General features: G+C 44.0%; 1 long non-coding RNA gene across 1 annotated transcript; it reads right to left on the bottom strand.

Moving 5' to 3' along the window:
- Nucleotides 1-1,393: 1,393 nt before the first annotated feature.
- On the bottom strand, nucleotides 1,394-11,900 carry LOC118243974 (uncharacterized). Its single transcript, XR_004777406.2, has 2 exons — nucleotides 11,614-11,900; nucleotides 1,394-1,679 (listed from the first exon to the last, which is right to left on the bottom strand). It is a non-coding gene; the product is annotated as an uncharacterized LOC118243974 (long non-coding RNA).
- Between the last annotated feature and the right edge of the window lie 2,358 nt (nucleotides 11,901-14,258).

Here is a 14,258-nt window from a genome sequence, read left to right on the forward strand (position 1 = left end):
CAGTTATTAAGATTGCCAAAACATTTTTAGAGAGAGGGAACATGAAACATTTTTCTGATGTTTCTAAAAAGGAGAAAAGGGTGGGAAAAGGAAGGAAGAAACACAGTTCTGTGACTCAGAGCTGCAACTGAGATAAAAATCTAAATGTTGGCACAAGTGGGATCACTGAAGCCCAAGGCAAAACTCTACATCTTGGAAATCTGCAGAGGATCTTGGAAGAATTCAGTGCTTTTAGATGAAGAACACCAAAATAAAAAGAATGTCAAAAAGAGAAGTTGAGGATGAAACAAGATGGTTTATTCAGTGTTAAACCTTTACTATTTCTCTAGTCCAGAGAGCAGTAAATATTGGTGAATATTGGTTGGTATAGGAAACTTGTATTTCATGCTTATTGCTCTTGTTCCACATAAGAAGGAGGTGAAGAAAAGAAAAGTATGGGGCTTCCCATCATCAACATGCTGATATCAGAAAATTTTTCATCTTTCTCAATAACCTCAAACACTGTTCTTGCCTGGTTTCCCAGAGTTTATCTGAAGAGTCCTCAAACAAAACTAGCCAGCTTTGCTTAACCCAAATACTATCCTGTAGTAAGAAAGCAGGAATTAGAAAGATAGAGTAGCACCCCAGCTGCCACCTCAGCCACATATGTCCACCACCATGGACAGTGTTGTCCAGGTGATCCATGACAAATTCATACCCCACAGTTATTCTGGTGACTGAAACCTTGGAGAGTACGACTGTGTTATGCTTAAGCCCTTCACACAGAATTGTGCCCCTGCACTTCTCAGGTGAGTGTTCCCATCCCCTGGGAATTGTTCACAGTCTTGCTCTCTGCACCGACAAGGAGCAGCTGCAAGAGGAGGGCTTGAAAGGAGCCACCTAAGATGCACAGGTGCCTAGAGGCTCAGATACTGCTGGGGAGCACTGCGGGCCCATTCAAAGCTCTGATGCTTCTTTTAGGGGAAGATCTGAGCCTAGTTCTTCCATCTTAGAGATGAATGTCCTACAAAGAACTGTCAGGTCACTCTGAAGTCAGGTGAGTCACCTTAGATACTCCAACTGAAGCCAGTCTACTTGGAATAAAATGCTTCTACCATTTGCTGAAGCAGAAGACAAGTGTGAAAATGACTCGTGGCTGGGAAGTGGAAGTTTGGTTTCTAGAGTGTGTTGCAGTGAATGCAAAATGCTGCACACAAAGTGGTTGTCTCATCAGAAGAGATCAAGGAGCAATGCTCCAAACCTTGCATAAACACAACCAGCCTGCAAGGGACTAGTGAGAACATTGTCCTGTGTGGCACATACACTCAGATTTCTTCAGAGATGGAAACTTAACTAGCTTTCCTGTCCCTATGCATGCTCCAGGATACTTGGTAATATATCCTCCCACAGCAGCTTTTGTGACTATACCCTTTATTTCATCTACAAGTACCCAAATGAAAATCTTTTGAACACATTACAAGTTCTGAGATTTTGCTTCACCAAGAAACACTTTTAAAAAGTATTTTATTTTATGGTGGTTTTTTTGTGTGTGTGTGTCTTAGAATGAGGGCATGAGTTGGCAACAGAGCCAAAAAAAATCCCTTAAATGCACAGCTCTTCTGGTGGCAGATTGTTCCCTGTAGGAGGTCACTGGTTGTTCTTCACATCTCATGGGTGTTGCAGAAGTAGTTGTCAGGGAGCTATAAAAAAAACAGAAAGGAAGGTTGTTTGGCGTATTCAGAATAGAGTGTTCATGTAATCAGAAGAAAATATTGCGTTGAGTTCTGTGAATGGTATACAGATACTATGGCAATTGGAGCCTTATACATTTATATAACGCATAATTAGTTAATTCAATTATTCAAAGAAAATTACTTCACACCCCCACAAAATACCCTGTATCTTGCTAAGGAGACAGATATGCCTGGTTTTACACTCAAGTAATGTCACCTCCAGTAGAAGCTCATTTATTAAAATACCAGAATACTGCTGTATGATGCCTAGCGTAACACCCACCTCCCACACACACAGGGCAGTGCGCATCTTACAACAAAGGAGGCATTCATAGCTATTATCTTGAAAGGTAGTATGGGCGATAAATGCATTAAAGGGCCCAGAGAAATGTTCATTTCACCAAGAAAAAACTAACATAGCTTAGCGGTGTTTTTACAGGAAGCTGAGGTTCATCCATACTTGGTACCCCAGGACCAACTTCCCCTCACGCTGTCAGAAATTTTATTATAACCTTGAACTTCATCTGTGTCTTACATCTACCAAGAACCCCAAATCCAGACACTTTACCCTTTGTTCCCAAAAGATCCAAAACTAAATTTGGGTCTCAGCTCTTTAGCTAAGGCCCTTGGCAGCTTCACCTAGGCCTGTTACCACCAAGACATCACTGCCAGCTCAAGCTCTCTTGCAGGCAGGAGCAGGAGCAGAAGCAGGAGCAGGAGCAGGAGCAGGACTCCTGAGAGCCCCTTGGTTTGGGTTAGACAGACACTGGTTACTGGATTCACTGTTTCCCTGCAGAAGGGTGCTGGCTGCAGCTTTTGCTGCTGTTATTTATAACTACTACAGCTCTCTGTCCATTAATATGCCTTTTGTGCAAAATCCAGTCTGGCACTTTCAAGAAAGAAAAAGTGGTAATGAAGGGAATCTTAAACTTACTCCAAACTATTAGAAAAAAATTATTGAGACTGAGCTATGATTCTTAGGGGAGAACGAAAGAAATAAATGGAAAAACAAACAAACAAAAAACAGCTTCAGTACTACCAGGTCACTCTATGCAAAGTGAGTTCTCTGATCTTTCCCTGCTCCACAGCTTTTACTGAGCATTTAAGAAATGGTAACAGATTTCCAGAGCAGCAGACTGACAAGTGGCATTTCAGTGAGAGGTCAGCCCTCCGCATGGGCCACGTGAAGTGTGTGACAAGCTGCTTGCCCAGTTGGTAGCTGAAGGTGCTCAGCAGGTCTAACTGCAACGGCGACAGCTTTGCTTTCTGAGCTCAGATTGTGTTATTCAGAGCAAACCGCAACCTCTTGTGTGTTGAAACTTGCAAAGCCCAGTGGGACCGAAGCAGGGCACCAGCTGCTTCCAAACAGGAACGGGCAGATTTGGGGGGGTTCACGCTAGCCACAGGACAGAGATTAGCAGTCATGAGGTTCATGCAGGTCAGACCTTCCCTTTCCCTTCAGCAAGTTTAACTCCTCAAGCGCAGCAGACTCACACTTTGTCTTCATGCCATGTCCTGACAGTGCACGCAGGAAGCAGGAAAACCTAACGCGTGCTATATAAAGCAGCACAAATATGCACATTGTGCAACAAAGGTCTGTTGAAAGGAGATAAAGAGACAGCCCAATTTCTTTCCCTTTTTCGCCCATGTCCTCATTCCCCTCCACCCTCCCGCCTGGCTGTCTGGGGGAGGTTTCACATTGCATTAGCGTTACCGCCCGTGCGTTGGCCTTTGCTGTGCCACCGCCGCCGGCTGCCTGGCAGCTGGGGCAGGGACAGCCTCCAACGGGCAGGATGGGGACCCCTCTGTGGTGACAGACCCTCAGCCCGAGGCAGATCTTTGGGGCATGGAGCAGCCACGTGGCATCACCACTCCATCCATCACTTCCAGCTGCCTTCAGCTGGATATCTAGGGCAGCTTTGGCAGCTCACAAAGCCTATTGTTTTGATGCTGATGACGCCCAGTTAGACCTTGACCCTCGGCATTAAAAAGAAGACATCTTTATTTCTTTTTTTTTTTTTTTTTTTTTTCCCAGGGAAATCCATCATACTGCGCAATGCCTCTTGTATCTAACCTCATTAAAGGAACTCGTCTAACTCAGCTGTACTGAGGAAACTCTCACCTCCCCCAAAGGCAATGACTCAAGATACTAATCAGTACAATGAGGATGTCTGAGGGTTTTTCCATCCACTACTTCAGTCTGGGCTATACTTTTCCTTCCTCCACTACTGCAGCCACAAAGGCTGTGCTCACTTCGTAAAGGAAGGCATCCAGCCACTTCTTGTGCTGACTGCCTGGGGAATATGTAAGTTTAAGCCAAGTGCCAAACAATTAAAAGTGGCCCAGAGCACACCCAGAAGAGGCTATATGCTGCTTTACCGTACCGTTCCCTCTTTACTGCTCTTTGCTTCTGCTTTCTTTGCTTTCCGCCATAATTTTGCCCTTGCAGCCCTTTGGGGTTTGAGCAGAAGTAAGTGCCATTTTTGAAGAAGACTCTTAGAGAAAATATGGCTGCTGCATTTGGCCCAGAAACATCTTCACAGCTGCTGACCATCACAGTTTCATCCCTGGTTGTTGAAGAGATGAGATAGGAACACCCTCAGGATTCAGAAATATGTCTTACTAAGGCCTGACCTAACAATGTAACACCACCTGAAGTTGCTCTGCTCACATCTCTGGAAATAAAATTGATGGGTTCTGACCTTTTGGTGTTATAAGCAATGAAGGAACTGACAGGAGCCACACACAGGACATGGGGATTTTCTAGAAAACCAAGTGCACCCCCACTGCCATTTACTTTCCCTGATGGTGCATGCCCCAGTCCCTCAGGCCCACACAGCAAATCCAGTCAGAACTTACTGCTAACAACACTGAGCCACCTCTGAAAGGGTATTATTAAAAGTCATTCATTGCATTAATTCACAACCCTAATTTAACGTCAGCAGACCTTTATCTTTTAGCCTGGGGGGGTTATGCTAGCTCCTGCAAGCCAAAACCCAATCATAACAAGTGTCTTGGATTGTAATTACAGGGTGATTTCCAGTGATACCAACTGCCTATTTTGCCTCTCTGTGTTTTCAAGGCCAAAGGTTGCCTCCCTATTACAATGCCTTTGTTGTCTGTACCGAAAAAATAAATAAATTAATAAACGGTTGAATTACTGGAAAGAAAATATGTAATGAATAAATGAAGTGGAGCACCTACAGTTGTGCTTGATGCAGGAGAAGGGGAGCAAGGCCTTGCTGGGGCTGGAGCAGAGCTGTTGGCTGGCCAGTGAGGCGAGCACATGAGCAACCGGCTGCTCTCCCTTTCCTTAGGAGGGGAAAGCAGCAGCGCAACTTCAGATCACATTCCTCATTATTTTCAGGCTGGGAGGTTGAAATCAGTTCAGATTCCTCCCACAGCTCTCCTCCACCACCACCGTGCACGAAACCTTCACTCTGAAATAATGCCAGATAGTCCCGCAGCTCCTTCCTGCACCCTTCAGCTGACAAAGGAGCTGGCTCCGTAAGGCACTTGGGCAGGTGCTTAAAGTTAAATGCGCAGTTAAGTGCTTGGCTGGATCAGGGCAGTCCTACTTTGGAAAAACATGCTTTTCAAAGTGGTGTTTCAGAGATATAGGATGCTGTTCTGACCGAGTTCCTTCACAATTCCCTAGCACAGAGCTAGAATCTCCAGACCCTTCAAAATATTGTTATTAGGTTCTTTTTTTTTCCTTTTTCCAAAAATAAATCAAGGTGAAGTTACATTTCAAGAAGCAAGCAAAGGAACTGAAGCATATTTAAATTCTGAATTTGCACATCAATTAATGATAAGTAATATAATAAAATCAAGACAGCAATCCTAAATTAATTCCGGGGGGATTTGGAGGGGTGGGGGGAGATATGAATTTAATCACTGCTGAAACAATTTTGATATATGTTTTCTGGTCAGGAAGAACATCTATGTTTAACCTGGGACAAATTTCAGGAATGCAATCATTTCCATTGAAAATAACGTTGTGCTCCACATTAATTTTTTATGTTTATGCAAGTATTTGATGAATACACCACCAATGGATTACAAGAAGGGCAATATTTTACCTGAAGAAGATGTGCTGAGTCTAAAACAAAATTAGTGATAATGAATGATTATGTTAGAGAGTAGTTTATCTTAGAAGTTGTATTCTAAAAATTATTATTTTTTCAACAACTTGTCACATATAGTCTTGTATTTATAGTTTACAAATGTCTTTTTTTTTTAATCCAAGCTGTAAGAGAAAATAAAAAAAATAATAAGAGTAGAGTCTAGAATGTGGAAATAATTGCAAGAAAATGTTGTTAAGTTAACTATAAGCATAAGGAATTTGGTCAGATGTTAGAAACACATCCGACAAGACGCTCTCAGACTATTTAAAGGTTGTGGAATGCATCTTTTCCTTCAAAAACACAACTGTTGACAAGCTGCCAAAACTCTGAATTGCAAATCCTCCAACCATGAATAAATCAAAGGAAATTCCAAGATATAACTAAGGCAGCTTAAATGACTTATTTTGCTATAGTAACTGCAAATTCTCCATGAAGATATATTGGATCTGCCACAACAAGTCAAACATATTTAAGCCACCCTCAGCGGGTATTATGACTCTGCTGGTAAAGACACGTTGTATACAATCCAAGCATGTCTGTGAGGACCTGATCAGGTTCCTGCTGAAGACAGTGAATTTTGCTTCAGACTCAATGAGTTTATTAGAGGGAAATGGCCAGTAGGCTGCAGTGTTGATCAGGGAACACCATGTACTTTTATTTCAGGGGGTATTTATTTGGCTGGGGAAAATCTTTTCCATCTAGGGGAAGGGACCTTGGGGAGTACACTCAAGGAAGGGCGTTATTTCTTATTTATCAGGATCTAGCAAGTCAACCTGCCTGCCACCATCCCAGGCTCTATTTTGGCCTGAGCTGTTAGAGTTTGGGCCTTGCAGATTGCTTCCATGGGGACAGCAGGCTGGCACAAGTTGTGCTTCTTGGGCGTTGACTGATTTATTTACAAAGAGGGCGCAAAGCCCTGCTTCACTTACAAGGAAAGAAGAAATTATCAGGAGAGCCACGTAACCCATGAGAAGAAACGCATATGCCCAGTCCCAGAGGTGCAGTACTTGACCCTTATCTTGTGGAATGCCAGGGTGACTGGATTCGGCTGATCCCTCGGTTCTCATAAACTCACTGAAGAATTTAAGGTTCAAAACCATCTCTTTACGTGATTTTACCAGAAGTGGTCAAGAATTTTATTACTGTCATAGCTTCTTGTCTCCTTCCTGGACAAACTTCCAACCATTTTGTAAAGTAGTTGGCTGCTGACAGCAAATATTGATTGCATGCCTTTGCCTCAAGCAAAGGCTTACACACATCAAAACACAACAAAACAGAACAAAACCATGATCCATTGATGATCCCATGAGATATGGCTGCACACGGGCTTCTCTTGTCTTACACAGATCCTTTCCTGCAGCAAATATCACCTCTCCTTTGTCAATGATCTTTACCCTGCCTGCATCTTAGGCAGTCATTCATGTGAAGGGAAATTACTAAGTAACCGCATCAAATTTGCTGTCACTGAGGTTTTTTAAATCAGGATGATGAGGGAGGCTGAAGGACAAGGCCACTTCCTACTTTCAAGGGAGACATTTTCATCTGTTTGAACTTTGCAGTTTCCTTGTAGATGATCAGTTACAAAATCTTCTGGCTCACTTTTTCTTTTTGGGAGTGTCATAGTTCTCTTTTACAACAGAAGTAAAATGTTGGTATGGATCAAAATTATTGCACAAACAAGTAAGAATCCATAATTTGTGAGAGCTTTGGTAGCTGAAATCTAAAATTCATCTCTAAACCTGGACTTTAAAACCAGACTCAGCTGGTGGCTGCTTTTTCTTTTTTCCACCCTTTGCTAGAACACTATTGCAATATACAATTTATTATGTGCTCTGCGTCCAGTTCTGCAGGGCCACTTTACCACAGCAAACTATTTGCCTACAAACTATTTGCTCAATCTGTTCACATAAAAGTCCTCTTTCCTGACATTTATGACACAACAGCAAAGAAATCCAGACAGCTCCTAGATCATCCACTGCCCTAGCTATCCAGAGATTATTGCTCAAACTTCAGCAGCCCATTTTCCAAATTTCCATAATTTCCCCAGATTTGAACAGTTGCACAACTCCACATCATATTCTGCACCTGAGACTAATTGGAGGCTTCTTTTGGTTCCTGTATTCTCTAGCACAGCTCTGCATGACCCATCTCACTGCAGTCATGTCACATTTGAGCCAGCACCCTCATTCCTGTACAATTCCCAGGTGTTACTGTATCTCAATTCTCAAAGTCTCATTCTCATTTTAGTATACCTCATGTGTCCCATGTTTGCCCATTGTACTGGGGTACGGTTCCCTAAAGTGGCTGGGTGCCCCCCCCATTAAGCTCTTGGGTGTTCAAACAGCCTCAGCCCCACAAAAGTCCTATTTTGTCCTTTTTGTTTTTACTACACCTAATTGAACCATTTGCCTTGAGTTTCTGTATAATTACCAATTTCCATGAGTTTACCAAGCAAATATAGTGCTTTCTGAAAGTCTTTAAAAATATCACAGTCCAGTTTTACATCCTCCTTTCCCTCATGTTTATTCAACAGAAAGTTGCACTTGTCAAGCTTGTGACGATGGGCTTCTGTCTGAGCAGGGGCTCCTTTCACTTCCACTGAGCGACTACAGGGATTCATCAATGCATTGCCTACACTACGGAGCCTCCCTCACCTTCTTCTCACACTCTCTGCTCTGAAAGGCAAAATCTAGCTCAATACTTACTAGCTATCCAGAGGCTATTTATCCTGGAAACCCTTGCTAAAACAAGCATGATCTCTTTCTTGTGCACATGCATGCACTCCCTCATTCTCTCCAAAGGCTGCAAGCATTAGCGGAGACCTAGCCCCTTGGGAGAGGTTTTCCTGTGATGACAAGTATCTCACTCCCCGGAGGAGATCAGCAGCTACATATAATTGTTTTAAGTAGAGTGTATCTAGTGTGCACATCGGTCTCATCATGTCTGGAGCTGCTGTTGCAACATCTGGCACAGTGCACCTTGTCAGCCACATGAGAGATCAAGTCAGCTGCAGTACAGAACCCTTGCATGTCTTCAGCCTTTGGGGGGTAAGCAAGAGTCCAGACACTTTACCTGTCTCAGGGGTTAGCAAAGAATTAGATCCTCCCCCTAGCACTGTCTCCTCAAGGGTAAGACCCACAGAAAAAAAACCTACCTATTCCTGGGGTTCAAACAGAGTTCCTAGAGTTTCACTTTTTCCAGAGTTTTGGGAGAGAAGCAAACCTAGTGGTTTATGTATTAAGTCACCAAGAACACAGATAATACATGTTACCCCATGTGTGCAAAAAAATGAGGAGATGCATGAACATATTTTTTCTTATTTGTTGGTGGTTTTGTGGTTTTTGTTGTTGTTGTTTTGTTTTGCTTTTTGTTTTGGTGGTGGTGGTGGTGGTGGTGGGTTTTGTTGTTGTTTTTTTTTCTCCCAAATTTATTTGAATTCCAAAGACAAACATCTTCATGGATCGGCTTTTGTCCTTTGCCCCTTGGTTCATCCACCCTCTTGGACATCCTTGGTAATTCATGCGCATTCAACAGTGCTGGGAGTTTCCTGTCTGAAGGATTTCCTCCTGCAGGCTGTTCCTCAGCAGTATAAACTGACTGAGGTTTAAAATTATTCAAGAGGGTACATTCTCTGTCCTCTGTCAGATCAGATCTGATTCACCCTATCTGATGACGACAGTACACTTGCCTGGTGACAGCATTGCCAAACTAAGTTATGCACTGATGAACCAGTTTGACTTGATGGGATTGCAATAGTATCACTAATTATTGTTGCAAGCTCTGTGCCAGGTCCTCCTAGGAACGTTAGTCCAAGCCAGAGGGAGAACACAAAGATCAGCCTTCTGATAAAATGGAGTTTTCTATATCATACAAGTGTACTGGATCTATAGCCCATTAACTGTTCTTAGACAGTTTCCCCAAATCACCATGTCTACCATGGACACCATCTCCCTCCAGCATAAAAAATATTACAGTATATATTATCTTGTATGTCCTGACTAATTTATCTCACTTGTCTCACTATAGTGCAGCAGATATTAATGTACCAGAAATCAAGTGAAATATTCTAAAGAAAGGCTTGGATGTTTACTTCCTTTTCAACTGCTAATTTCTCTATCAGGAACTCTGAATACACCTAAAGCTTCCAAAAAGCAACTCGCCCCAAATTAGAGGTTGGTTTCAAACCTTGTACCTGTACACATTCTCAGAAGCAGCCAGCCGTCTACATGCAGCTCTTTCCTAGAATTCCTCTTTGCAAGTTTGGGTGCTTAGGACCTGCTACAATTTCATTGTTTCTGAACAGGACTGATATCTGAACAGGGACATCATAAAAAATAATGTAATAGGAATATAACCTTGTATAAGAAGAGATCCTTCTAGCATTTCTAGTTTTTGTTATTGTTGTGTTTATTATCGTTCCCCCCTCTTGCAGTGATCAGCTTGCACTTTAAAAAGACCACTGTCCTGTCCCTGACATTTGAGAAACTGAGCTTTGCCCTTTGTTCTGATCCTTCCTCTGGCCTGGGTGTTTGTAGCCTGGAGCTGACCCCCTCCAGGCTTCCCTGAATGGCCTCCAGATTTGTATGCTGATGTAAACAAACACTCCAAAGCCTGCATTTTTTCCTGCACCTTATTGCCAGCTGCCAGCAAACCATCACTAAGCTTGAGCCAAAAGACAACCAAGAAAAATTGCACCTGTGAAGCAACAGGAAAGTGCTTCATGATTTTCCCTCCATTGACTTTAACAAACCCAGCTTTCAGCTCAGCAGCCCAAGGTAACTGAGAGAAAATGTTTTTTTTCATTCAAACAATAAAATCCAATTTGCCCAGTCAGACTGCCAGAGCTCTATAAGCCTGTGCAATTGTATGCTCCCTCTCACCTGCGCCTGTCAGCAAGTAGCTTGCTTCTCAGTGTGGGTGCTGAATTTTTCTGTGTCTAGTCTGTGTAACATAGCGGATATTTTTGTGGGATTATTTTTGTATCATTTCTCATCCTAATGCTTCAGTCTGCTCTACAATCATTAGAAAATTTAAGCTTTCTGTGACACTGAGTTTGCAACACTGAGAGTTATGATAGCAGCCGTTATCACAATATTATATTTGGTGAGACGGAAACAAATAGATTTTAAGTGAATTTCTGACAAGGAAAGTCATGAGAATAAAACTGTATAGATTTAGCTGAAGCCATGTGTAGCATAAGGAGAGATATATTTGCTCCACAAAAGTACAGATCTGGTTTTGGTTGCCATTAATAAGTTTTGTACACACCTGAGAACCTCAGAAAGTCAAAGCAAAACTCAGTTCAAGGAAGCTTTTTTCACCAGCTGCTCATCAAAATCATGCACAATTAGGAGCCAAATACTCTGAATTACAAGATAGTTCTGTTACAGGATTTCCACCAGCATATACGAGGCACTCTGGAGAGCTGCACAGGAGTTAAGTGCTCCCAAGCCCTCCACTGGCTCACGTCTCCTGTAGAGCCAGGAAGCATGCTGAGCGAGGAAGTTTGGCTTCCAGCATATGGCGGAGGGTTATCTAACCCCAGAGCATGGAAACAACCACCAGGTTTCCTGCGCTATAGAAATAGGGTTACCCGTTCCACTGCCACAAATGTTGTGCTTGGAAGGATGCACTGTCTGAAACAAAATCTTGGCCAAAGAGGCAGACAAAATCTTTGACTGAAAGAGCATACAAGTTAAGGCATAGACCATACAATGATTTTAAATAAGTTTAGTCGATGGGGCCTCTCTGGGTGTGTAAAGTTAAGCACATACCTCCAGCTTTGTAGGATCAACCCCCCTGAAATTTCTCTCTGTGGGAGTTTGGTACAAAGGCACATTTTTTCCATCCTCTCAGCCTTTTCTTCTTATGGAGCACTCACACACAAAACCTCCCACAGCTCTTCCTGAGGTAGGAAGCCTTTGGAGGGCATGCTGCAGAGCTTGTTTTTTACTTCACAACGTTCAAAGCAAGTACAATTAATGCACAGAAAGTAAACCCTTTCCCCCAGGAGCTGGGAGCTCCTTTTCTGGCACTCCCAGCTCTTAGCAAGCTCCATGCATTAGTCACAAGCATGAACTCCCCAACCCCCAGCCCAACCGGGGTGCATTTAATGCTACATAGCACAGCCCTTATTCATGTTAATAAACACCCGCTCACTTAAGTAATCCCATTGATGTCATCAGCATGAGCAAGAATTGCAAAATCTAGCTGCCTTTAAGTAGCACTGTGTGCTATAGGGGAGAGCTTTTTTTTTTTTTTTTTTTTTTTTTTTTCCACAGGCATAAACATTATCCATCAAGATGGCACAACCTGTCTAGTCATCCAACTGATCTCTTGATTCCCCACCAAGGTGACAGATTCGGGTTCACCCCAGAGGCCATACAGTCTCCTGAGCTTTCCTTCACCTTCCCAGAGGACTTCTGTGCATGCAAAGCAACAGCCTTAGTAGCAACTCTCCCCTTATCCTCAGTCCCTGGTATCACCTTCAAAATTACTGACAGCCAAGTCTCCTCTATCAATAGAATCCCAGACATCAGCATAAACCAGGTGCAAAAGAAGGAAATAACATTCCAACTCAGATATGCAATCTGAATTCCTAAAATGCAAAGGGTTGCATGTATGGTGTAATGCAAGCCCTGGGAGGTAGTGTTTGCCTGTAGTTCGACTCTTCACGCAGATAAGGAGGGAGGAAGCATACCTCCAAGTTATGAGCTGAGCTGGTTTCCCCTCTTCAGCTGAGCCAGGCTGCTCATATGTCAGAGTAACTGGGCAGGAGCTTAAACAACAAAAGGAGAGACTGGAGCTGGTGTAACTGCGTGGCTGGACATTTTGGGTGGGCTATGGCCACAGAATGCAAAGGCATTTCTGCTGAGAGAGACAGATGACATGTTAAGCTTTGTAGACCAAACGACGTCAGACGCTGTGAGATCTGATAATCACTTAATTAATACAGTAGTCTTTTTCTAAGTATACAAAAAGCCTGTCACGAAAAGGGCAGTGGTTCAAGCTGTGCTTCAAGTGCTGAGCTTCCCAGGTGAAGGACATGAGCAAAGCCCCAGGCAACCCTTGTACTTCCTGCTGGAAAAGGCCACTGCGCAAAGAGGCTGTCTCACAAGATCTCCAAGGACCTTGCCCACTGCCCATCTCCTGTGAGGAGCTGCAGCACGGCTGAGCCACATGAGAGCCCTGACCTGTGCAAACCCGCCCGCAGCAGAGGACTCTTGGCAAAGGATTCAGGGAGAGCCAGGGTGAGGAAGATGCCTGCAGCAGGACACTGCCTTCCAGCAGGGCTTATTCACTCTGTACTCTTGCTCTGGTGTCCACCACTGGGTAGGACTGATTTATAGCCTAGCCTACAGAGCCTAATGCTTGCACCTACACTGTTTGCATGGGGTGGTTTGTGTCACTGTTCAAGAGTACATGACCATTTCCCTCTACAGTGTAAGACATTGTTTCCTTTGCAACCAGGGATACCTAGGCTTTGCCCCGCAGAGAGCTCCAGCGCATCTGTCTTACTTCTGTAAGAGGGGATTTTATGTGGGAAGGAAGAGGATCTTGCTGACTTAATCTTTGCCAAAGTTCTTGACATCCGTCCTTGGAAACAGGGAGTGAATGGCTGGAGGATTTAGAAGAGACAGACAACAGGAACAGGGTAAATCATGGACACGGGGCTCTGGTGGAAGGAAAATGGTGCCTTATGGCTCAAGAACCAAACTCTTAGGAACATGTGGGCCTCTGTGCTAAAAGCACACACATTCTGTGGGTGCACAAGGCAGCAACGAGAGTACATACATGCAGCTTTTTCTGTGGTTGCAGAGGGCCCTTTACCAGCAGCCACTCCAGCAGCCTCTGGGCAAAGAGCTGGCAGCACTACTAATTGTGCAGAAATGCCCCCAGCCTGCCCACACCCTCTGCCATTCACCGCTCCTGTCCCCCCCGTTTACCCACTGCCTCACTACAGGCTACCGGAGCTCTTGGCAGAAGATGGCCCCTGACAGCTCCTCCACCTGTGGTGATTGTCATTCTCCTGGCACCCCAGCCGGCTTGTGCATCTGCAGGCACACACACGCTGGCCATCTTCGCAGATAGGTGCAGGGTGTGGTGGCGAGGCGTCCACGGGGTTCCTCCCCGTGCAAGGACACGTTCCTGCCAGCCTGCATTTCCACAGGGAGCAGAGAGCAAGATGAAGGCCAGCCCTGTGTGTCAGAAGCAGCCCTGAAGGCCACCTGGGGTCTTCAGGGAGCCAGGAGTCAATGCTCACGTAGGCCCACCTTAAGACACATATAATCAAACCTGGAGAGAAACATCTCTGGAAGTCCTGTTTTAATAAGTCACAAGGAGAAAATAACTTGTGTAAGGTATTAACCAGCAACAGGAGCAGAGTGAGTGGACCTATGCCATCTAAAGGCTTTGAAAC

Source organism: Cygnus atratus, chromosome 3, assembly GCF_013377495.2.
Source record: "Cygnus atratus isolate AKBS03 ecotype Queensland, Australia chromosome 3, CAtr_DNAZoo_HiC_assembly, whole genome shotgun sequence".
Taxonomy (NCBI): Eukaryota; Metazoa; Chordata; class Aves; order Anseriformes; family Anatidae; genus Cygnus; species Cygnus atratus.